The sequence below is a fragment of the Podarcis gaigeae genome (genome assembly GCF_964106915.1).
Source record: "Podarcis gaigeae genome assembly, chromosome: 8".
NCBI lineage: Eukaryota > Metazoa > Chordata > Lepidosauria > Squamata > Lacertidae > Podarcis > Podarcis gaigeae.
In genome coordinates this window covers 32,810,370-32,834,543 of record NC_139684.1, presented here as the reverse complement: position 1 = coordinate 32,834,543, position 24,174 = coordinate 32,810,370, and the positions used below count along the sequence as shown (strand labels likewise).

Here is a 24,174-nt window from a genome sequence, read left to right as displayed (position 1 = left end):
TGAGTAGGCACACAGAGCTATCAAGCCCTCAGACAGAAGTGTACGCCTTGAGGCGCGGTGAGGGGGCAGAAGCCAGAACACCCTGTCATCCACTGTTCACATTACAATGACTTTGACAACGAAATAATTGGGAATTTGCGGGCCACCGAGACTCTGGATAGGCCTGTCTTATAATTAAATCCACACTGTTCTGAGAGCTGGTGCCCAGGCTGTGGGGAGACTTTGAGGTTAATAAGAAGATTTTTAAAAATCAATCTGTTATTTCATAGGTAGCCTGTGCAGAGATTGGAAAGAGAAAGAGAGAGAGAGAGAGAATATGTGCTTTCTTGCATGAAATACGGCGCTGGCAGCAGGAGAAATTTTGCACAAGCAGAATCCTTAATAATCAAGCTGCTTGATAGAACAGTGAGCAGGCCTTGCGGTTATCTAATCTGGAGAAGATAAAGGCATGAATGAGCTTTGTAGGGAGATTGGTGAGGAATACATACAAGGGAAGCACATGCATTTGTCAGCAGGGGGATTGGAAGGCTGTTTTATTTCTTCCTTTAGAGAAAGTCTCTTAAGTCTCTGTGAATTTGGATGGCAGCGCAAAGGATGGTTCCTATTCCTGTGATGCAGCTGAAAAATATTCACCTCCATATTGCTCAGTGATTCGTTCTCAGAAGTAAGAGATGGGGGGAAAGAGGTGTGGTGGGGAGAAGGACTTTGGTCTGCCAGCAAGAAAAGAAAAAAGATCCTCTGACCCTGAAGCCCTTCTTCCTCATCTCAGAATATGTGTAAGTGAGTTGGAAATGTTCTTTGCCAGTGCTCAAAGGCATCCTCTGCTACCTCTGATGTGCACAGGCTGTCAGCTTTGATGCCTTCTCAGCTAATTCTTTAAAGGATTGGGTTGGAAGGACCACTGCTCCCATATTAATCTGCCCTCTTTAAAAGATCTGCGATGGAGGACCATTTCTGGCTTCCAACATGTTTAGAAGCCATAGGGGTTATGACCTTATGCAAGGCCTTATTGAAGGTGGCCCCCTGATTATACCTGTGAGGGAGAGCTCTGGGTACTGAAATCACCCCAGGAGATGTTGCTTAGCCAAGAGCCTCAATGAGAGAGAAGCCTCAGATGCTACCTTTGCAGCCTGGAGAGGTCATTCTGCCCTTGCCTCCTGAAGACTCCATCTCTGAACTCTTGGCCTTAAAGAATGTGTACAGTTCTGGTCACCTCATCTCAAAAAAGACATTGTAGAGTTGGGAAAGGTTCAGGAAAAAGCAACCAAAATGATTGAGAGGAAAGGTTGCAGCATTTGGGACTTTTTAGTTTAGAGAAAAGGCAAGTAAGAGACAACATAAGAGAAGTTTATAAAATTATGCATGAAGAAAGTAGATAGAGAAAAGTTTTTCTCCCTCTCTCTTGACACAAGGACTCATGGACAGATAGCAAAAAGTACTTACTTGCATAGCATATAGAAAAACTATGGAACTTGCTCACACAGGAAGCAGTGATGGCCAGCAACGTGGATGGCTTTAAAAGGGAAGCCAGTTAGTGGAAGCCACAGGAGCAGAGAGCGCTAGTGTGCTCAGGTCCAACTTGCAGGCTTCCCACAGGCTTCTGGTTGGCCACTGTGAGAACAGGATGCTGGACTAGATGGGCAACTGACCTGATCCAACAGGCTCTTCTTATGTTGTTAGAAGCCTCATCACTGGAGCCCACACCTGAAGATTTGAGTAGGGCCCTTGAAACACCAAGAGCTTCCCCAGAAGGAGGAGAACCATGGCCTATTTAAACTCAACATAGGATTCAGAACTTTGACGGAGCAACACCCTGGTCTTGAGTGCCTCTATCCAGCCTGAACTTTTCCTAGCTCCACTTGGAACTGTTCATGGACCTAAGCTGAACTCATCTCCCACTTTTTTGGGTTCTCCCTCCAGTCACCATGACAGGACTGCATCATGTACCTCCATGAACATTTGGTCTTTGGAAAACCTCAGAAAGACAACAATACCAATGATTATAGGAAATGGCCACCTCTGTCTGTGACCTTGTTACTGCTAAAGGAGACAATTGTGCAGGATGCATGAGGGCCATGAAATGAAAAGCTTGCTAAGCAGAATCAAGAGAAAGACTACAGTAAGACTGATTTATAGCTCTGTCAAAATCATGTTAGAAACTCACTTGTTTAGCCCACATTTGACTCAAGCTTTGCCGAATTTGCAGATTTCCTGTCACGACTGAATAGATGTCTGCCTACTGCAGTTCAATATAGTGATGCTTTGTCTGACTGGTTTCCTTCCCTCCAGTTCCATTGTCCTTCTCTGTATCCCACTTGCGGCATGTGCATGTTTAGTTGGAATGAGAAAAAGGAGTCTTTGTTTTTATTTATGTTGTTCATCCCATTGATTTGAATTTATTCAATGCTCGGTACCTTAGAATATTAAAACAATACAAATACAAATGTAATACACTTTGGAACTCCCTGGCAATTGACACCAGGCATGGGCCTTTGCTGTACTCTTTCTGGCTCCTGCTTAAAACATCTTTGTTTCAGCTAAAACAACAACAAAAAATTTGTTTTATCCAGACAGAGATGCTGACATGTTTTTTAAAAAATTTTTAACCATTTTTAAATGTTTTGTTTTTTTTAAAAAAAGATTTTTATTAAAGTTTCAACAAATTTATAATAACAAACAAAACAAAATAACACAACAACAATCAAACAAACAATAAACAATAAAAAACACCTAAACCAAACAAAATTATATGCGTTCAAATCTTAATTTCATATAGCTTACTTTCCTGACTTCCTCACATCTCCCTTTCCTGTATTCAAATTTCCAATTTAGTTTCAGCAAATTCTTCCTCTATTTTAACTGATTTTAATATTCCTTAATTTCTTTTAAATTAACCATTCCCACTGCTATCCACTTATCTTCTAATCCCCCATCATTTGATTAATTTGACTGTGTTTCTTTACTTGTTGTTCATAAAACATCTTTGCACATTTCTTTCAGCTTTGTCACTAATGCCACATTGTCTCACCATCCTGCATCACTTTAACATTCAAATAATTTACAATGTTTTTGCAGATAGTCTTTAAATTTCTTCCATTCTTCTTCTGTTTGTTCTTCTCCCATGTCTCGGATTCTGCCAGCCATTTCTGCCAATTCAGATTCTGCCATTTTTAAATGTTTTGGATTGTTTTAGACTTTGTTTCTTGACCATTTTAACATTTCTTGTAAACCTCCAAGAGGCTTATACATAAAATAGGGTTGCCATATTTCAAGAAATAAAAATCTGGACAGAAAAAGTTGTTGTGCTTTCTTTGGGAAACTTGTTGTTGAGCTTTTTTTTTTGGGATGTATGACAACCATAACATAAATACAAATAAATAATAAAACAATACCAATCTCAAAAATCTAGCATAAAACAGTACCAACATGAAAGTCCTAAAATGCAAGACAGCCCCATGGTCTGTTTCCCTTGTTGATTCAGCATCTTTCCCCTACCACAACAATCATCTTTCCACTTGGTCATTTTTAGTTCTATCCAGTTGATAAAGGAGAAGGAGAAAGTTCTGCTCTTCTCATGGAAGAAGACTACCTAAGCTGTAAGGTGACCTGCTACAGGGGAAGGAGACAATAAGAACTGACTGTCTGGGTTACCCTAGAGCCATCTGGTCTAGCATGTTGCTTCCAACAGTGGGCAGCTGAATGCCTCTATGGACACTTACCCAGGCCTTCCTCATCCTACAAATACAAGTGTGATGTAAGTTCTCTCCTACAGCCCTTCATATCATAAAGCAACCAGGTTTAAGCTGCAATTCAGAGGTGCCAATCTATTTACACAACCACCATTCACACCAGACATCTTCCACAGGCTTCCCTTTCAGCAGCTGCTCCCACCAGCACTGTAGCTGCTTTTCATATTGGCATGTGAAAGGCTATAAGGCTGGGTGGGGGACCTCAGGGCCACCTGCAGCCCGCTAAGCCTCTCTAACTGGCCAATGGGACTCTCAACAGGCCACTCCACTCATTCAGGCCACACTCATCACTGGCTCCACTTTGCACCTTTCATGAGGGCTTCTTCCTGGCTGGAATGTCTCCTTGAACTCTGATCATGCATCTTCCTTGCTTGGAGGACACAGAGGGGTGTGTGAATGCGTTAAAACTTGCCTACTGTACAAAGGTAAATCTTATATTAATTGCGCTGCCTACTTTTGCCCCTGGCTACACCAACCACTTGCATGTGGCCCCCAGATTTCCCAGGTGGGAATGTGGCCCCTAGGCTGGAAAGTACCTTCCAAATACTCAGGATAACCACCATAAGAACATAAGAAAAGCCTTTTGGGTCAGGCTAATGGCCCATCTAGTCCAGCATCCTGTTCTCACCGTGGTGAACCAGATATCTATATGGGAAACCCACAAACAGGACCTGAGCACAAGAGCATTTGACTCACCTGTGATTCCCAGCAACAGGTGTGATGCCTCTGATAGTGGAAATAGAACATAGCAAAGGAGCCTGGTAGCCATTGATAGCAATCCAAGTTGGCTCCTCCATCTGGTTTCAGTATACCATAAATATCAGAGCTGGTTCTCACGTCACTTAATGTATGATGAGAAGTGGGGACCAAAACATCTGGAGGGCACTAGGTTGGGGAAGGCTTCTCTTCTGCCATTTGTTAAGGTAAAAATTAACATCCGGTCTGCAGAACTGAAGGCAAGGACATAAATTAAGTTGTAGAACATTTTTTCCACAAGAACTCTAATTTTGGTAACTCGACGTAAAGAATGCATCTCTTGATAGTAGGAGTCAGAGGAAAAGCCACTCAGAGTGTAAGAAATCTTGCAGATGGCACAGCAATGACTTTGACATGTAATCCAACACAGCATAAAACTAAATGAGTTCTGTGGGACTTTGAAATTATACTTCCATATGGCTGCTGTTAGAGTGAGTCACCAGAGACTGCCTTCAAGTTTTGTCGAACACTGCTTATAATAAAAGTTTATCATCTAAGAGAGAAAAGTAGATTACTACAATAATCTTTTAAAGGGAGGTGGAGTCTATTATCAAAGGAGTTCGGTTAAATATCCCTTGTTAACAATTGCCACTCAGCTGGGGACCCGGCCTTTGTGTCATGCAAATCCAGTTGTTAGTAGCAGCAGGTGGCAAAATTTGATCGAAGGACAACAGAGGGGCAGCTGTAGACAAAATAATGCAAAATGCAGCAGCAGCAGGAGGAGGAGGACACTGATCTGCAAAGTGTGCTAGTTCTGGCAAAGAGGGTCTGGCATCTGGATGCAATCTGTCTGGGAGATGCACCTCTTTTCCACCCTAAAATGAGACACCATCCAAACACAGACGGGTGTTCTTTGCAGTATGGCAGGAGCAGGAAATTAAATCTTACTGGCAGCTGGATTCTAACTTCCCCCACTCCAGAATTTGCAACCTCACAAATTCCATTATGAGAGGGATTGAGGGTTGCATGCTGCTTTTATTTCCCTTCTTCAAAAATTCCCTTCAGAACTTCAGGAAGAGTGTATCCAGCTACTCACAGCCTGAGCAGCTAGTGTGCAGGGCTTCTTTTCACTGCACCTATTGATACATATGGAAGTGAGAGCTGGACCATAAAGAAGGCTGATCACTGAAGAATTGATGCTTTTGAATTATGGTGCTGGAGGAGACTCTTGAGAGTCCCATGGACTGCAAGAAGATCAAACATATCCATTCTGAAGGAAATCAGCCCTGAGTGCTCACTGGAAGGACAGACCATGAAGCTGAGGCTCCAATACTTTGGCCACCTCATGAGAAGAGAAGACTCCCTGGAAAAGACCCTGATGTTGGGAAAGATGGAGGGCACAAGGAGAAGGGGACGACAGAGGATGAGATGGTTGGATAGTGTTCTCAAAGCTACCAGAATAAGTTTGACCAAACTGCGGGAGGCAGTGGAAGACAGGAGTGCCTGGCGTGCTCTGGCCCATGGGGTCACGAAGAGTCGGACACGACTAAACACAACAACAATTGATACATATAGATCACTGCTGTTTACATGGGGGCAGCCATGGTTTTATTATGTTCAATTCCCCCAGGAGCAATGGAATGCCATCAGGTCTCTTTGCTCCAAGGAAACTTGTTCCATGTGATGGCAAGAAGCCCCATATGCTCGCCACTATGGCTGACTGGAAGGGGAACAGAGATAATGTAAGCATTTTCAATTGTCTTTTAAATGTGTGTTTCCAGGTGGATTTTCATAGGTTTTCCATTAAATACCCACCTGGAAATTGGATAGACTTATTTATGTCCCCTCTGAAATCTGGCGTATACTGAACTTGAATGGGTCCATCCCACCCTCCCCTGGACAGACTCCAGTTTATCAACAGCCTTCTTAATATGTGGTGCCTGTAACTGGGCGCAGTTTAAAATGGGAGGTTGTAAAATCACAGTAAATGCTGCTGTATACTGAACTGCTACCTTGAACCCATGGCCTTGCCAATAATGCCACCAGGACAGGTCTTTAGGACAGAAGCCCAGGGCCCAACTCAGCGGTATGAGCAGGAAGGTCCCCAAATGAAGCAGTGCTTACCACATTTTAAAGTAAGGCAAGTAATACACATTACCATCCAGAGAACCTCTTCCCCTCTTTGGTTAACCCATAAAGTCCAGAGTCTAAAATGACCTACCTGCACCACAGGATCAAGCAAACAGACAGTGGGGATGGAATACCTGTGATGAAGGAAAAGGTGGTGATCTCCATTTGATATACAGAAGCCAATTGGGTTACTAGTTAACATTGGTGATGGGGCAGTGTCCTCCATTGCACCAGGTTAATTTAGGGGTGCAGGGAAGAGCACATGGCAAGTACAGCTCAGTCCTTGCTCACCATTCCGCCTGGTGGCTGAAGTAGCACTGGCATGAATCATAAGAATGCATAGGCACACAGGATGCCTGATGGTGTTTGTAGCCTGGACTGGCTGTCTCTCTGTCTTTTTTCCTAATGTCTTTGACATGTTAAGGGAAGGCAATTAGGTGAGTAAGCCAGACAACCTAGACCAACAACAAATAAGCATCACCAACACCTGGGTGCTGGTTCAGGCGATTAGGAATGGCAGGTGTGGAAGCTCGGGGGAACCACTGGGGAAATTGCTACTGTTACCCCACCCATCAGCACCCCCTAACTAAGACAGACACTGAATATACTGTGCGATCACTAGGGATGCAATTTCATAAAGCATTCATTGTATGCAGCGCTGTTTCCATTCTGCTGCAGTTTGGCTTCCATCAAAACCTACATTATTCCTCTGTGACTAAATTGCATAACTTACGTAATTAACTATGTAAGTTACCTTGTCATTGTCAATATGTTTTCCCATCCCATTCATTTCAATTCAATGAAAACACAATGCAAATGTGGAGAGGGGATATGTTGTCAATTACACATTGTTTGTATTCACTAGGCTAATTTCCATTCTGGACATGGGATAAATAAGTGCACATCGGCAATTTCTGCTTCCATTTCCGTCAGTATTCACCGGCATCCCAAGTGATCACCGTAAATGGCGGCCCCAAAAGCAACATTTGAATGGCTTCTTCGCCTCCTTTGCTACCCACTGGGAGGCTGAAAATAAACTGGCATGTGAAGCTGTATTTCAGCAGGTGACCTCCTGTGCCCCCCTTTGGCTTAAAAACCCACCGGCAAAGAAAAAGAACATTGACTGCTGCAATCAGCTGAAACATTTCCAACGATAAAAAGTAATTATTCTCTATCAACTGGGAAGTGTAACTTTAGACAGCCGAGGACTTTACAGACCACCCTCTTATAATTGAAACACAGGGAAAGGGAGCCATCATGATGATTAATATAAATTCCTGCCAGAGGGACTCAGAAGAACTCCGCATGGGGTCAGGGACAAATTTTTATACCCAGAGCAATCGCAACGCTGTGAATGTTCATTTTGAACTTTGCAAGCTGAGCCTACAGATCTCTTTTATTGCCACTCAGCCATTCCTTCTGCAAGAGTTTTGCATGGGTGTGTGTGTGTGTGTGTGTGTGTGTGTGTGTGTGTGTGTATCCACCTCTACTGCAAATCAGAGAAGGAGACAAAATACAAAATAAATGTAAGGTGCCTAGTGGTTCTCAAGATTCTTTTTGGTACTCCTGCAAACTTTGGTGTTTTGCCATGCCTCACAATACCACCCTCTTGTGCATGGAAGGCACTGTTTTGCCTGCTTAAGCAATGACACTCATCCTGAGCATTGTAAATAGGCCGTTATGGTTGAGCCCAGAAGCTGCAGTGGATTAAGAGAAGCAAAACTATTCTGCATTTCCAAATGCTTACAAGGCCGCTAGAGAATAGTGAGCCTATCCTGGCAGTTATTGCTGTAGCATGCTAACAGCAGGCCATGTGTCATGGGACTGAAGAATACCATCAAATTTTAAATATCTCTACAGTCATATCTCTAGAGAGTCTGGCACTGTTTTCATTTCTGCAGACCTTCCTTTGACTTCGCAGTAACAAGAGGCTGGGATTCTCAGGGGAGCAATTGCTTCTTAAATGTCTGCCATTTCCAAATCTTCTCTGGATGGTAGTTTGTATTTAGCTAATTAATTTAGAGTTTGCACAGAACATAACCCTGATCTCTGCTGCACCTTCGAGCATCCTCGGGAAGAATTGCGAACACAGTCCTTTCCCCCCACCACTTAAAACTATCATTCAACTTCCAGAAAGCAGCATAGAAGAAAATAAAGCACAGACAGCTCTGATAGTAAGGGAGATAAAGCAGCTCCTTAAACTCAACGGAAACCATCAATTTTGCAAAATCATCAGAATTTGTTTTAACACAGTTGTTGCGCGTGCATTATATATAGCAAATTGCAAACCTGATACGATATCGGGGAAAGCATATTGCTCTCTGCTCAGATAAACACATGAAATGATAACCCTTTTCATCAGGGAGGCAAATAAATACGGTGTGTGTATCTCTCAAGCCATAAATCCAGTTATTGACTAGAAATTATCAACAGCAGGTTATTTGTCCCAGAGGATCGCACAAAGCTTCCTTAGGGAGACTGTCCAGTTAGGGAACAGCCATAGTTCAGTCCTAGAGCTCATGTTTTGCTTGCGGAATGCACCAAATCAAATCCTCCACATCTCCACTTTTAAAAAAAGAAAGGAAACATTAAAAAAATAAAGGAGTAGGTATCAGTAACAGCAGCCAGAGCAAAAAGGAAGCACTTGTAGCCAGGAAGTCAAAGAGGCATTTGACAGTAGACTGAGGTTCATCTAACAGAAAATACTCCTCTGGGCCTACTGGGCACTGTCATGATCGTTACACCCCCAGATGACTGCTGGAGTTGTAAAGAGCCACAAGCAAACATAACCCACCTACTATGGAGGTGTCCAGTTGTCAAAACCTTCTGGAAGGGAGTACAGACTAGAATTAATTTGGTCCTGGAGTATTGCATCCAGTTCTGGGCACCAGAGTTTAATAAGGGTATTAATATGTGCAGAGGAGGGTGACCAAGAAGATAAAGGGTCCAGAAATCAAGCCTTATGAGGGAAAGTTGAGGGAGTTGGGTATATTCAGCCTTGAGAAGAGTAGACTGAGAGGTGATGACTACCATATCAAATATCTGAAGGGCCGTCACATGGAAGATGCAGCAAGCAGCTCCTGCTGCTCCGGAGGCAAGGACCCAAACCAATGAATTCTAATTGCAAAAAAGGAGATTCCGACACAAAAAAAACCCAATAAGAACTTTCTGGTGGTAAGAACTGTTTGACGGTGGAACGGACTCCCTCAGAAGGTGAACTCTTCTTCCTTGGAGGTTTTCAAGCAGTGGTTGGATGGCCACCTGTCAGGGACTCTTTAGACCAGGCATCCCCAAACTCAGCCCTCCAGCTGTTTTGGGACTACAATTCCCATCATCCCTGTCCACTGGTCCTGTTAGCTAGGGATGATGGGAGTTGTAGTCCCAAAACAGCTGGAGGGCCAAGTTTGGGGATGCCTGCTTTAGACATTGCATGTAAATCGTTACCCTCAACATTGACTATGTTCATGCCTCTAAATCTAGGTTCTTCACAGAAACAGTATACCTACGGAGATGTGTATGGAGAAAAATATGTCTACTACCCAAAGGCAGCAACTATGCAGGCATATTTCTCCCAAGTCACTAAAGCAGTTAATTAGTCATAACACTAAATCATTAATGTATTCATTACCTCAAAAGTCAGGGGAATGATATCGGTGATGGTAAGGGTCATTTTGTATGCAAGTCATTAACCCAAGCTAGACTCAGGTCAAAAGGCCATCTCTTTCTAAAGTCCTTGGCCCAAATGCTTATCTGGAACATGGTCCAACAATGGCAAGCAAAGAGGTTTCATATTCCACCTCACTGTTTGCTGTTGTTATTCCCATATGTAGGTTCCGTAATTCCACATATACTTACCCAGGCCCTAATATTGTCTTCTGAGGCCCTTATTCAGTTACCTCTGTCAAAATGAAATCCACTATGTGGCTAGAACAGAGGAGACCTTTTTAGTGTTGGTCCTGCAGTAATGGAACACACTCCCCAGAGAAGATCACCTGGCTTTTCCATTCATAAATATTTTAGTACTTGCTAGACCTGTTGTAATGATGCTATGGATTTATTCTGCTTTCACCCTGTTGCTGATTTTAGATTTTATTTTTATTTTCTATGGTTTGATTTTTATTTTTATTTTACTTGTAAACTGCTTAGAAAACATTTGCAACTGGGTGATATCAAATGATTGGACACATGGGAAAGCATACCCTCCAACATTTCTCTGATGAAAACAGGGACATCCCATTCCATAATGATAATCTTACTATTTATGCTCCACACATCTTACTGGGCTGCCCCAGCCACTCTGGGCAGCTTCCAACATATATAAAAACATAATAAAACATTCAAAATAAACTTCCCTATACAGAATTGCCTTCAGATGGCTTGGGGGTCGGATAACTCCATACCCTCCAACATTTCTCTGATGAAAATAGGAACATCCTAAGGAAAAGCAGGACATTCTGGGATCAAATCAGAAACCAGGGTGGCTTCTCTAAATCAGGGTCATCCCTGGAAAATAGGGAAACTTGGAGGGTCTGAGAAAGCCTGTCAGAAGAAAAACGTCCTCCAAATATTTCTGGAAAATGCAGCTAGTGGGTGTCTGTCATTTCTTGACAGGGATGCTATTCCACAGAACAGGCCAGCCACACTAAAAGTCCTGCTTCAAGTTATTAGGTAGTGGGCTTCTGAAATGTGTGGAATGTGCAGAAGAAGCTCTTTCACAGACTGCAGCGGTCTTCTGAGTGTACAAGGCAGTCTCTCAAGTATCATTATAGTTATTGTTGTTGATGCTAATAATATAATAGGTAGATGCTACATCCTTTTAGTTTGAATTTAGAACACCAGACAGCAAGGAGGGTAATAAAAAGAGAGAGAAAGGGCTGGAGTATAAGCATGGAGGTTATTAGATGAAAAGCTTCCTTTGAAACAAATTATAATTTACAGCTTAGGCTCAACCCCAAATTATTGCCCTTTGCCAGAAGATAGTCTGTAAATGCAAGATGGGCCACCACCTCTGGAACAACCTGGCAATCAGTAAGATTGCTGTTCGGCTGTAATAAGCAGGCTGCATCACACTGGGAAACGGGAGGGTACATGGATTAGTCATCGGACGTGATGGGGAGAGCCACCCCCATATGGATTTTATTTTTCCACTTTCCTAACAAGCATGCACCCCATCAGATCCTGAGAGTGCAAGTGACTCTCAAAGAACTATTTGGGGTTGTGGCAGGCAGCTTGATGAAGATGTTGACCCAGTGTGTGGCAGCTGTGAAAAAAAGGCAAATTCCCTTCCATGCTAGGGATCATTAGGAACGGAATTGAAAATAAAGCTATTGATATCATATTGCAGTTATACAACTCTGTGGTGCGACTGCACTTGGAACACTAGAATATTTGGAGTTTGGGCTGCCTCATCTCATTATGTTCTTATGTTTAATTCTTAAGACAGACCATTCTGTCTAGTTCCTTTCTTTAGAAGGGCAGGGTTAAATCCTACCTTGGCTGTGTGTGCCTGTTTTCAGTAGGGAACAGGGGTGCACAGCCAAAGCAGCAGAATTTAACCCTACTGATCAGCTTGTAAGCGGGGGGGTAAATCAGTCTGGCAGTATTCCATGAAAACACCAGCTAAACAAATGCTCCTCACCTACATTTTAGTAGGACTTTGCAGGACCTTCAATGAAGGGGAAAAACATTAGTTTTAGGAGTACCTTACACCTGGCCTCCCTATGACATCAAGTGAGTTGATGGCTCTGCCTACCTGTCCGATATGACCCACAAGACCAGTCCTGGTAAGGATCTGGCCCAGGGATGCAAACAGGTTCCCTGCCTCAAATTCAGACTTATTTGTTTATTTCACAAAATTTATATACTGCTTGATTTTTTTAAAAAAAAAGCCTCACAGCAATTTACAATAAAGATGATGCAATAAACAATAAAATTACCAAGAAGAATTCATAACAATAATTTAAGACTTCCAGAAAGTTAAAATAACAATAAACTAAAAACAGATTAAAACTTGCAATACAATGAAAGGGTCTGCATGACATTAACAGGCAGGGAGTTCTGAAGTATAGATGCTGCCACACTAGAAGACTTAAGTTCTTACAAATGCAGAACAGGTATTATGTGGTAAAAGGTAAAGGGACCCCTGACCATTAGCTCCAGTCACGGGTAATTCTGGGGTTGCGGCGCTCATCTCACTTTACTGGCCGAAGGAGCCGGTGTACAGCTTCTGGGTCATGTGGCCAGTACGATCGGCAAGCCCTAGGCTCTGTGGTTTAGACCACAGCGCCACCCGCGTCCCATGTGGTAGCACTCTCCAAAAATCCTAAGACCTGCAGCCTTCACTTGGAAACAGAAGGAAGCCAGAACTCAAGCCACTCCGCTAGCAACCAGGCATTTCAGGTACTACTTGAACATTGCTTCCACTGGCATGTGTTTAATCAACACTGCGTTGGGTTTCCCCATTCTTGTCTCGACATTTTCTAAAGTAATGTCAAACAGCAAGCCCTCGGATGCTTGGCAGAAGCTCTAAGCTAGACCCTATTAGAGATGTGGGAGAGGGAGAGCAGTTCCCAATCCTCCTGCTACTACATAAACCACAACAGGGAGTATTAACACAGGTAACGAATGTGTGAGCACAGCCAGAATGTAGGGGATCATTACCAGAGAAACACAAACAAGCATGAGTCATGTTTCTATAGCAACCGGAAGACGTGGGGAGAAGCTGATGGTTCATCATGGCAGGTGATAATCAACTAGAATTTCCTCTTTGCTGGGTCTCCTCTTTCAGAAGGTGGTGCATTCCTCAGAATTGACTATCTGGACCCTGATACATCTTTGGTAGGAATGCCCCAAAGTTCAGGGGGTTTGACTCACTGTGTTTTCAATTATATCCAAGATTTTTGCACCAGGGTGGAGGCTGGGCTTACCTTCCTTTCCAATTCCAAAGGGCGAAATAAAGATCTTCCATGCAAGACTCTTGTCTGACACCTTCTGACTGTCACAAGCATGGGAATAGCACTTGACTGGAAGGCTGCAGAGGGACGTAATGTGTAAATGGTATGACAGAGTGTGGAACCTGGCATTGGCTGAAAAGCTTAAGCAAAAAATCTAGATTGGTGAAACTAGCAAAGACACATTTGAGACTCAGTGGCGTAGCGTGGGGGGTGCCAGGGGTGCCAGCGGCACCGGGCGCAACTTCTAGGGGGGCGCAAGTCCAGAGGGAAGGGACAAGTACCTTCCTCCGCTGGGCTCCCCGCCGCCACCGCCAGCCTTGCGCCCAAGTGCGCGCGCGCCCCCCGCCGCCGCCGCTGCGGCTGCGCTCCACTCACTGCTCGCAGGAGGAGCAGCCGCTGCAGCAGCGCCGATGCCGCCACCAACGCCTGGCCGGGCACGGGCAGCCTTCGCACCCGCCGCCGCCGCCATCCCCTCGGCCCAGCCACAGGCGGCGGCTGCTTCTGCCGACTGGGAGGGAGGAGAGCTCCGAGGGGCCTCGCCGTGCCCTGCGCTCCCCAAAACCCTCCGAGAGGAAGCCGGCGGGCGGGCGAGGGTCTCCCGGCGGAAGGGAGCGCCGCTGGCTCTGGCTCTCACGCAACTCTCAGCCGCGGGGGGGGGGGGTCGGGCGAGGATGGAGCGCGGCTGGAAGCCCCCGGACCAGGCCGGGGGGGAGGAGAGGCGCTCGCCAAGCCCTGATCTGGAGCACCTCGGAGCTTGGGCTCCACCTACAGCCCAAGGAGAGGAGGGGGCGGGGAGGCGCCCGGAGGGGAGGGGGCTTCGGCTGCCTCGGCCCGCGGGGGCGCCGCAGATAATAAATTTAATAAATTCCTGCTGAGCCTTAAGGGGGGGTCCTTGGCTCCTTCGCTCGCCCCCAGCCCCAGTGGCGTAGCGTGGGGGGTGCAGGGGGGGCCGGCCGCAACATCTGGGGGGGGCGCGCTCGCACTCGAGTGCTAAAATCCAGGGGTTAGGGGGCGCAAATTACTTGCCTTGCCCCGGGTGCTGACAACCCACGCTACGCCACTGTTGAGACTGATTGGTTCTTCTTTATTTCTTTTATTAAATTCCAACCCAAGGAGTCCAGGCCTCCTGCTGTTCAAAAGTCCTTCTGGAGGGGCTCTGTGGCTTGATGAAGTCATGTATAAGACATGGAAGAAAGGAGAAATTGCAAAGGAAGGGTATATATGAGTGGTCAACAGTTGAAGGAAAAATGTTAGGTGGGCCTAAGCTCAGAATGAATGCAGGCTTGCAAAAGAGATCAAAAATAATATTAAAAGGTTTCTTCAGCTATGTTCAAAGCAAGCTGGAGAGCAAGCAAGTACTAGGTCCCTTGCGTGGAGAAGATGGAGAAATGCTATTGGGCGGCAGAGAGAAGGTGGAATTGCTCAACCCCCCACTTTGCCTCTGTCTTCACTAAAAAGAAAAGGGATGTCCAACCTGGTGATATTGGAATAAATGGTGTAAGGAGGGCGCTGCAGCCCAAGTTAGGAAAAGAGGTAGTAAGGGAAGACCTAGCTACTTTAAATGAATTCAGATCTCCAGGTCCTGATGAGCTGCATCCAAGGGCACTAAAGGAGCTTGCGGATGAATCTCAGAGCCTTTGTCTGTGATCTTTGAGAATTCTTGGAGAATAGATCAGGTCCCAGCAGACTGGAGGCGGCAAATGTTGTCCCTATCTTCAAAAAGAGAGGAAAAGAAGACCCAGGTAACTACTGTGCACTTGACATCAATACCTGGAAAGGTCCTACAATTCCAGGTTCAGGTTTCTGCTCAGCTCTGAATTTCAGTGGTTGGCTTTGGGCCAGTCACTGTTCGCTCAACATAGCCTTACCTTAGACTAGCCTACTTGTCGGGGCTGTTGTGAGCATAAACCAGTGCTTGAAAGAATGGTGAAACACTAGAGCAAAATAATAATAATAATAATAATAATAATAATAATAATAATAATAAACAACTTATAGATGCCCACCATTGAGCATCAATGCTCCATTCATTTTGGGGATGGCAGGGAAGCTTTCGCAGGAATCCCAAAAGAAAGCAATGACAACGATTCACAGATTTAGTGAAGCAGGTTAGTACAGGTAGGATACGTAAATAAACAGAACAAAAACTGAAGGAGGCAGTGGCGTAGTGTGGGTTGTCAGCACCCGGGGCAAGGCAAGTAATTTGCGCCCCCTAACCCATGGATTTGCGCCCCCTAACCCTAACCCCCAGATGTTGCACCCGGTGTGGCCGGCCCCCCCTGCACCCCCCACGCTACGCCACTGGAAGGAGGCAGAAGATAAATCATGCACTCCGAAAGTCGTGAGCCAGCCAGGAAGCATGAAATGCAGAGGAGAATTAAAGAATGAGGGTGGGGTGGGGTTCTGCTATGGTCTGGCTGCTGATCTTTGATCTATGAATTTCTGGCAAGGGTAGAAGTAATTATCTGAAGCTAGAATCAAATTTCATTTCTGATCCAAAGGTGGCAGTGCCTGCTAACATGATAGGAATCCCTAATGAGCAGCCCATCAGGTTATGGAAGGTATTATCTTGTGGAACGATCTTCTCCTTGGGTAAATCCAATCAGTGACAAGACCATTTTGTCACTGGAAGTGTGTTATGGAGACCGACAGAGAGAAAATGCAATGTTCCAGATTCTAGTACAAAATCACAGGAGCTGACATCTGTGTAATAGGGGTGTTTTTATTTTAAAAACAAGTAGAACTTCCAAAATAAGTAATAGAAATTGAATCTTAAATTCACTCTTTAGTCCGCAAACTGGAAATCAGAAAGGAACTTACTGCAAGTGCTATAAGGAAGAAAAATGTTTATGGGTGCATGAATTTGGGGTATGGGGTGATGATAACCTGGCATAGATACAACAGATCTATTTGTCATGCATTCTTTGCAATGACCAAGAGATCTGGAGAGTGAAAGGGAGCAGAAAGGGATGTGGGTACCAGCACCATCCCAGAATTTTAGAGTTGGAAGTGCCCAGGGAGGACATTTAGTCTAGTCTCCTACTCAGTGCAGGAATCTTGCAAACCACAAAGTACTGCCTCACTTTAGAAAGGATATTGTGGAGGTGGAAGAAGGTTCAGAAAAGGGAAACCAAAATGATCCAGGAGAGGGAGTATCTTCACTTTGAGAAAAGGTCACAACTTTGTTAGTTTAAAGAAAACCTGAGTAAGAGATGACATGTTCAAAGTGTGTACAATTATGTATGGTATGGAGAAAGTGGAAAGTCCCTCCCCCAACACTGGAACTCATGGACAGCCAATGAAACTGAATGTTGGAAGATTCTGGGCAAAGAAAAGGAGGTACTTCATCCCCCAGCACATAGTTCAGCTATGGAACTCATCCCTCCAGGAAGCAGGATAGTCCCTAATATGGATGGTTTTAAAAGAGGGTTAGACAATTTCATGGAGGGAAAGACTATTGATGCTTACGAGCCATGATGGCTATGCTCCGCCTCCACAGTTGGAGGCATTAATACTTCTGAATTCCCACAGTTTCTGGGAATTAGAAGTGGGGAGAGTGCTGTTGAACTCAGGACCTGTTTGAATGTTTCTCACAGGCATCTGGTTGGCCACTGTGAGAACAGGATGTTGGACCAGATGGGCCACTGACTCATCCCATTCTTCTTATATTAGGTTCTTAATAATTTTTGCAGGTGGCCATTAAGCCTTTGCTCAAATACCTCCAGTTGAGGAGAGCACACCACTTCAAGATACCACAATATGCATGGGAACAAAAAGACGGTGAGACGAAGGAGCACTGATCCTGCCATCTGCCTGATCAACCATCAAACCTGGTGGGAGACAAACCTAGGCTGAAGTAGTCGTTATCTGACTACTACAGGGACTGGATGCTTTGAAACCATCTGCCCAATGAGCCAGGCAGCTATGCTCTAATTAGCACATATTTCTTTCCATTAAAGCCCGCTCCCAAAGTTTAAAAATGAGTCCTGGTTCCCCCTGAAATATGCAAGACTCTTGTCCCTGCACTTGGGGAAAACTATAAGGACGTTATTGCACACGGACCAACACTCTTGCTGTGTTGCTAACTGGAGATGTTAATTAGGTATGTCTTTTTTTGCATACATTATTGATTAAAAAAAATTAAGCTGTTGGAAGCAGATGCCTTATCCAGCCCCAGCAAGTGTAGCAGTTCCTAAAGATATGTGGGTCTCCTTCCTGCCAAGATATACATATTCACATTTTTTGGATGTTCATGACAGTTTTTCAACAAAATACCAAATTGGTTTAGAGGAGGCTGGGAGCAGATGCCCACATTGCATCCTTAAATGAATGCTGTTTTGATAAAAATGTTTTATCTTCCTGACCCAGAAACACATGCATGTCCTGTACCAAGATAAGGAGTTGTGTTGTCAAGGGGCCTACTTGCAAATCTCTTACAGAAGCAAGAACTGACTGGTTGACAATCAGCTGCAGGAACACAAGGATAATCCTGGGGTAAACTGAGGAGGGCGGGTGATCTAACAATAAAGCGTCAAGGTAATTGCTCTTCCCCTTCTGTTTGCAATCCCTGGCACACAGTCAGGGCTTGTCTGAGCACCTCACACCCTTGGACAGCTTCTGGAGTCCTTGTGTCATGTCTCTGCTAGAAGAGTCCTCAGCAGAGGACCCAGCCTTTCACCAAGTCCTGGAACAAGCTCCATCTGGGGGTGAGAAGCCAGGATAGTGTGACAACGCCAAGATTTTTCACCTGATTTTTAAAGCACTGCCTTTCCCTCAGACTTGGGAACCATTTGGCCTCTGTGTCAAAGGCTGAACTGACCCTGTGTATAGACACTGACTCCTCAGTCTGTTTGCAGGATCCTGGCTCCATGCCCCCAGATGGATCTTGCTGTAAAGCCAGAGTTTCCTCTGACAAGTGATTGGAAAGAGAGGTTTGGAAGAGAGATTCTTACACTTTCATAGCACAGCTAAGCACAACGGTGATTGCTACTAAACACATTTAGACTTGGTTACATTTGTATCTGCCCTCATCCACCTTGAAACAAACATTCCCCACATAAAATACTTAGACTAGAATAAATCACAGACATTTAGCTTTGCAAATAAGCGACTGCTTTACTCACAGAGTTTCTAGACATTACAACAAACAATTCTTCATCTGCTGGCAGTAAAACAAAGATGAAAAAGGTTCCAAATGATTTAAAAAGAAAAGTGCTTGGTTTCCTTGCAAAAGGATCATGCAACCTTTGGTTTAGCAAAGATGCAGGTTTTAAAATCTCATTTTAGAAAGATTCAGTTCACTTTCAGGGCTTGTTCCAGGAAGTGCAAAGAGTAAAAGACTCAGAAGTGGGGGAATGGATTGGGGGAACAGAGACTACTGCGAGCCTGCCAAGCTACACCCACTCCGGTAACTTGAGCTCAGGGCTTAAGTTAACCCTTTCATGCATGCAAGGGTGAGTCAGTAATTGCATATTACAACAACGAGGACTTGCCCAGGTGAGTCATGACACAAAATAACTATATCCTTCTCTTTCCCAGTATTCAGAGGCACCCTGCCTACTAATAATTGCATAGAATCAACAGGACTAGTAGCCACTGATAGCTTTGTCCTTCATACATTTGGAAAAATCCATTTGATATACCAACTAAGCTGGTAGGAAATCACAACACCTTGCGATGTCGTGATTCTGGAAACCTATTCCAGAAGTTCATAATGCACTATGTCAGATGCGGGGAACTTTTGTCCCTCCAGTTGTTGCTGTACAACTCCCATCATCCCCAGCCATTGGCCATGCTTATAGCTGTGGTTCAGCAACATGTGGAGGACCAAAGATTTCCCATTCCTGCACTATATGAAGAAGTACTTTCTCTGATCTGCCCTGCATCTCCTGCTAATCAGCTCCACTGGATGTTCCCTTTGAACATTAGAACATAAGAAGAGCCTGTTGGATCAGGCCAATAACCCATGTAGTCTAGCATCTTGTTCTCACAGCGGCCAACCAGATGCATGTGGGAAACCAGCAATCAGGACCTGAGCACAAGAATACTCTCACCTCCTGTGTGTAAGCAGAAGTGTTATTTCATCCAGCTGTGGAAGTAAAGCATAGCCGTCATGCCTAGTAAACACAGATAGTCCTGGTTGCTATTTACTTGGGCAAAATTGTGTGTGTGTGTGTGTGTGTGTGTGTGTACACATACTCTCTCACACACACGTCCCTATTTTTGGATGCTGCTTGTGAGTGTAGATATGGGTGTTGTCAGGATGACCTTCCACACTTCAGCTGCACTGGCTCCCGGTGGAGTACAGGATCAGGTTTAAGGTGCTGGTTTTAACCTTTAAAGCCCTATACGGCCTAGGACACTCATACCTACGGGACCGCCTCTCCTGGTATGTCCCACGGAGGACCTTACAGTCTTCAAATAAAAACATCTTGGAGGTCCAGGGCCACAGAGAGGTTAGGCTGGCCTCAACCAGAGCCAGGGCTTTTTTGGTTGTGGCCCCAATCTGCTGGAACGCTCTGTCACAAGAAACTAGGGCCCTGCGGGACTTGACATCTTTCCACAGGGCCTGCAAGACAGAGCTGTTCCACCAGGCCTTTGGCCAAGGCACAGTCTGACCTCCTCTCTCCTTCTGTAATCCTCATAGAATTCTAGCCCAATGGTTGCCATTAATTTGATTCTGAATTGATTTTAGAATGTATTTTAATTAATTGACTGTGTGATTTCATGTACACTGTGCTATTTTTACTTGTTGTTAGCCGCTCTGAGCCCGGTTTTGGCCGGGGAGGGCAGGATATAAATAAAAATTTATTATTATAAAAAATTACCCCTTCTCAATTTTTATTTTTCCCGCTTTGCTTATGAGGAATAGATTCAAATATAATGCTTGAGATCTTTATTCACACCATCCAATCATATTCCCAGCATATATATTTTTCTGCCTCTTTCCTCACCCCCTTCCTTCCCAACTACTGGGACATGCTAAGGACAAACTTCTTAAACATAAACTCATAATAACAGAATGCAACCCAAATGCTTTGTGGATTTTGTCTGTCCTTTGCAACACTAAAGAGGTTACTCCCCTAAGACTCTAAGCCCTCTGCTCCTAATTATCAACTTGCTAATTAGAATCATAATTCAATGACATGTCATCTGCCAATCCTAGCTGCTGCAGTCCAAATCTGGTATTTTGCTTACCAAGGGAGAAGGAGAGTTGGCCCCGTGGTTTGCCCAAACTTGCCTCCTCCATGTCTCTGGGATCTGACAACATTAGCAACCAAACTGACATTTCCTTTCATGCTTTGGCAAGCTTGAATATTTCATGGAAATAATAAACTAGGTAGGCCATTTGCAAGGAAATATAAGAAAAGCAAGCACTCAGTGAAGAGAATCGTAATTTCTGACAGTAATGTGTATTGCAATGAAAACACTCCTATTTCTGACAAGAAGGGGAGGGAGGGGGGGACCCTTCTTATGAATCTTCGTAAATGAGAAATATTTCATGCATGACAGAATTCATTCTATGCAGATTGTATTAAAAACACTGCCTTCTATTCTTTTTTTTTTCTTTTTGTGACATGGGAAGCAATAAAAGCAAATTTTAAAAATATGATTTGCTATTAGGGGCTAACAGCAAAATTGTCAACACATCAAATCATCTCCTTCCCTGTTTTTAAAGCATGTTGTTGGGTGGTGTGCAGATGTCAATGTGCTTAATAGCACGTGGCATTTAACCCCAGCTGAAGAGCTGGCTTGTAGTTATTTTATTGTAATAGTCAAAGAGAGGGGTCAGTGGAATTCTTGCATTCAACAACAGTATTGCACTATGGACATTCTTTCCCAGCTCCAAAACTGGGTAGAAAGGAAGTTTCCGTCAAAGAAATATATATACACATACACAATTTTTCATTGTTTTTTAAACAGACTCAATAACCATTAAACACTTATCCAGCAACACACCTAATGATGTTTGTTTTACCCATTTTCTCTAGATATACTTTTGTTATATTTGTAATTGTCTTTTTGTGTGCGTTGTAAGCCACCTTGAGCATGGTTTGAATTATGGGAAAGCAACATACAAATAAAACGATGTGTGTGCATGCATGTAGGCAAGGCAGTCACGCTCAGCTGTCTTATTCTGAGTCATATCCAGCAACGTTATCTAGCAGAAGCGTTCCAGGGCTTCAGACCAGATTCCTTCCTTGCCTATGCTTGAGACTGGACCTGAAACCTTCTGCATGCAAAGTCTTGCTCTCCTGGCTTCAGCGAAAGGAACCTGAAGCCTGCGAAGCTCAGCGGGAACTCGCACTGCGCTCCGAAGGGTTCAGGCGGCTATCCCCGAAGCCTGGAGAGTGAGAGGGGTCGGTGCACACCGACCCCTCTCACTCTCCAGGCTTCAGCGAAAGCAATGCGAAGCCTCTGGAGCGCGGAGGGAGTGCTCCCTCAGCGCTTCGGAGGCTTCACGGTGCTATCGCTGAAGCCAAGGAGCCTGCATTCGCTCCATAGGACGCACACACATTTCCCCTTAATTTTTGGAGGGGAAAAAGTGTGTCCTATAGAGCGAAAAATACAGTAATAAGGGATCGTGCCATATTTCAATGTAAAATGCTATGTACTGTATTGACTCGATACAGGGTGCAGTTTGTCCACTTTGCTGGGTTCTCTCGTGCTCTCTCACTCCCCCACCCTTGTGGACAAGTTAGGGATCCTATCAAAACGCTCTGCAACATTTTGGACCAACTGAAGTGTCTTCATGGGGAATAAATGCAGATTCAGCCTAGGAAGTGGATCAAAAAACTCCCAGACACTGGAGATGACATAAACTGCATCCTAGCTTGCGTCTAATCTAATTACATTTGTGACAGTCATAAAACGGAGAATAACCTGCGCTGAATTTTGGTTTTAACAACACTTTGGCGCCGGCAATAAACGCTTTTTTATTGGCACAGTTCCTGCTCTTTGATGGCTACTCATACAATACTGATGAGGCTCCCAATAAAAATATGATACGCAAATGGCACTTTTATCCATGGAAATGGCAATTAATAGGATTAAGATATTGCTCATGACGACAGTTTACCCAGTAAATCTGTAGCGGATGTAAACTCTTGCGCTTTATGGATTATAAATGTAAAGATAATAGAGTCGAGTAAAGTTAAGCCGAACCTCATTAACATTTGAAACTACAAAACATGCTTGTCAGTTCAGCTCAATCTGGAGAACGCTGGAAAAATATATGTCCACAGCCTATAATAAATATCTATCTTACTGGAGCTCTTAATAGCATGAAACCATGGGTGGGATAGGAAAACAACAGGGTCTCCCTTCTACTTCATTTTTATTCACATTTTCTTAATCTGACTTCCGAAAGGAGCAGCCATACACAGGAAGCTGCCTTATACTGAGTCAGACCATTGGTCCATCTAGCCCAGTACTGTCTCCACTGACTAGCAGCAGCTCTCCAGGGTTCAGGCAGGGCTCTCTCCCAGTCGTGCCTGGAGATGCTGATGGGGATCTTCTTCATGCAAGGCAAATGCCCTACCGGTCCTTTCCTGTTTCAGGGCCCTTTCCTAGTGTCATGGCTTAATATTAGCAGTCTTATAGCTCTTCCCCTAAGTTCTCCATGAACCTTATCTCTGCTGTCCTTAAAGCATCTCTGCATATGTAGGTCATTATTGTGAACCCACCTCCACATCAGCCTGCCTATGCATTGGGATCATCATCAGATGCCCTCTGCATTATCTGCACTTTATTGCAGTATTCTTCTCGCTATACAGTGGTACCTTGGGTTAAGTACTTAATTCATTCTGGAGGTCTGTTCTTAACCTGAAACTGTACAATGGTACCTCAGGTTAAGTACTTAATTCGTTCCGCAGGTCCATACTTAACCTCAAACTGTTCTTAACCTGAAGCACCACTTTAGCTAGTGGGGCCTCCTGCTGCTGCCGCACTGCCGGAGCACGATTTCTGTTCTCATCGTGAAGCAAAGTTCTTAACCCAAGGTACTATTTCCAGGTTAGCGGAGTCTGTAACCTGAAGCGTATGTAACCTGAAGTGTATGTAACTCGAGGTACCACTCTATTCTTGTTGGGGTGCTAATGGAAGGGTAGAACCACTGGTACTACCTTTGTCCACCTTTGGTCCCCACCTTTGGTCCCAACTCTGCAGTCAGCTCTCACCTGTCGCTCCCGGAAGCTGCCAGCATGCAACAGCGGCAACACCCCAGGGAACAGCTTTGACTGGCTGGCTAAACTAGGGACTTAGCTACATTAGTAAAGAAACACTGATTTGAATGCACTATAAACATGCAACACCAGATGGCACTAGAGAGCAGGAAATTATAAAACACAATTTCCCATAGAGATTTTTTTTCTTTCGTTACAGCGATCTAATTTCCAGCTTATTAATAGTGGACCCCCCCCCCCCATGTTTAGATCCACCACAGGTGAGGGTAGCCAATGGATTTCAAACCCTCAGTGAGTTAGGGACTTTCCCTGCATGTGAAGACAGGTTACAGCGGACTGAGTGGATGAGACCAATGGTGGGTCCAACAGTCAAAATGGCAGTTACTGCACATACTGTAGAGAAAAATGAGGGGCAGTTGGGGCTCGTCAACCTGGGAAGGTAGTCCATCTTGGAGAAGGAAA

The 24,174-nt window shown here is 44.4% G+C and overlaps 1 long non-coding RNA gene across 1 annotated transcript; it reads right to left on the bottom strand.

Annotated features, from left to right (window-relative positions):
• Positions 1 to 1,899: 1,899 nt before the first annotated feature.
• LOC310849845 lies at positions 1,900 to 18,839 on the bottom strand. The gene is made up of 4 exons (XR_014567128.1): positions 18,652 to 18,839; positions 4,446 to 4,699; positions 2,165 to 2,414; positions 1,900 to 1,975 (listed from the first exon to the last, which is right to left on the bottom strand). It is a non-coding gene; the product is annotated as an uncharacterized lncRNA (long non-coding RNA).
• Positions 18,840 to 24,174: the final 5,335 nt, after the last annotated feature.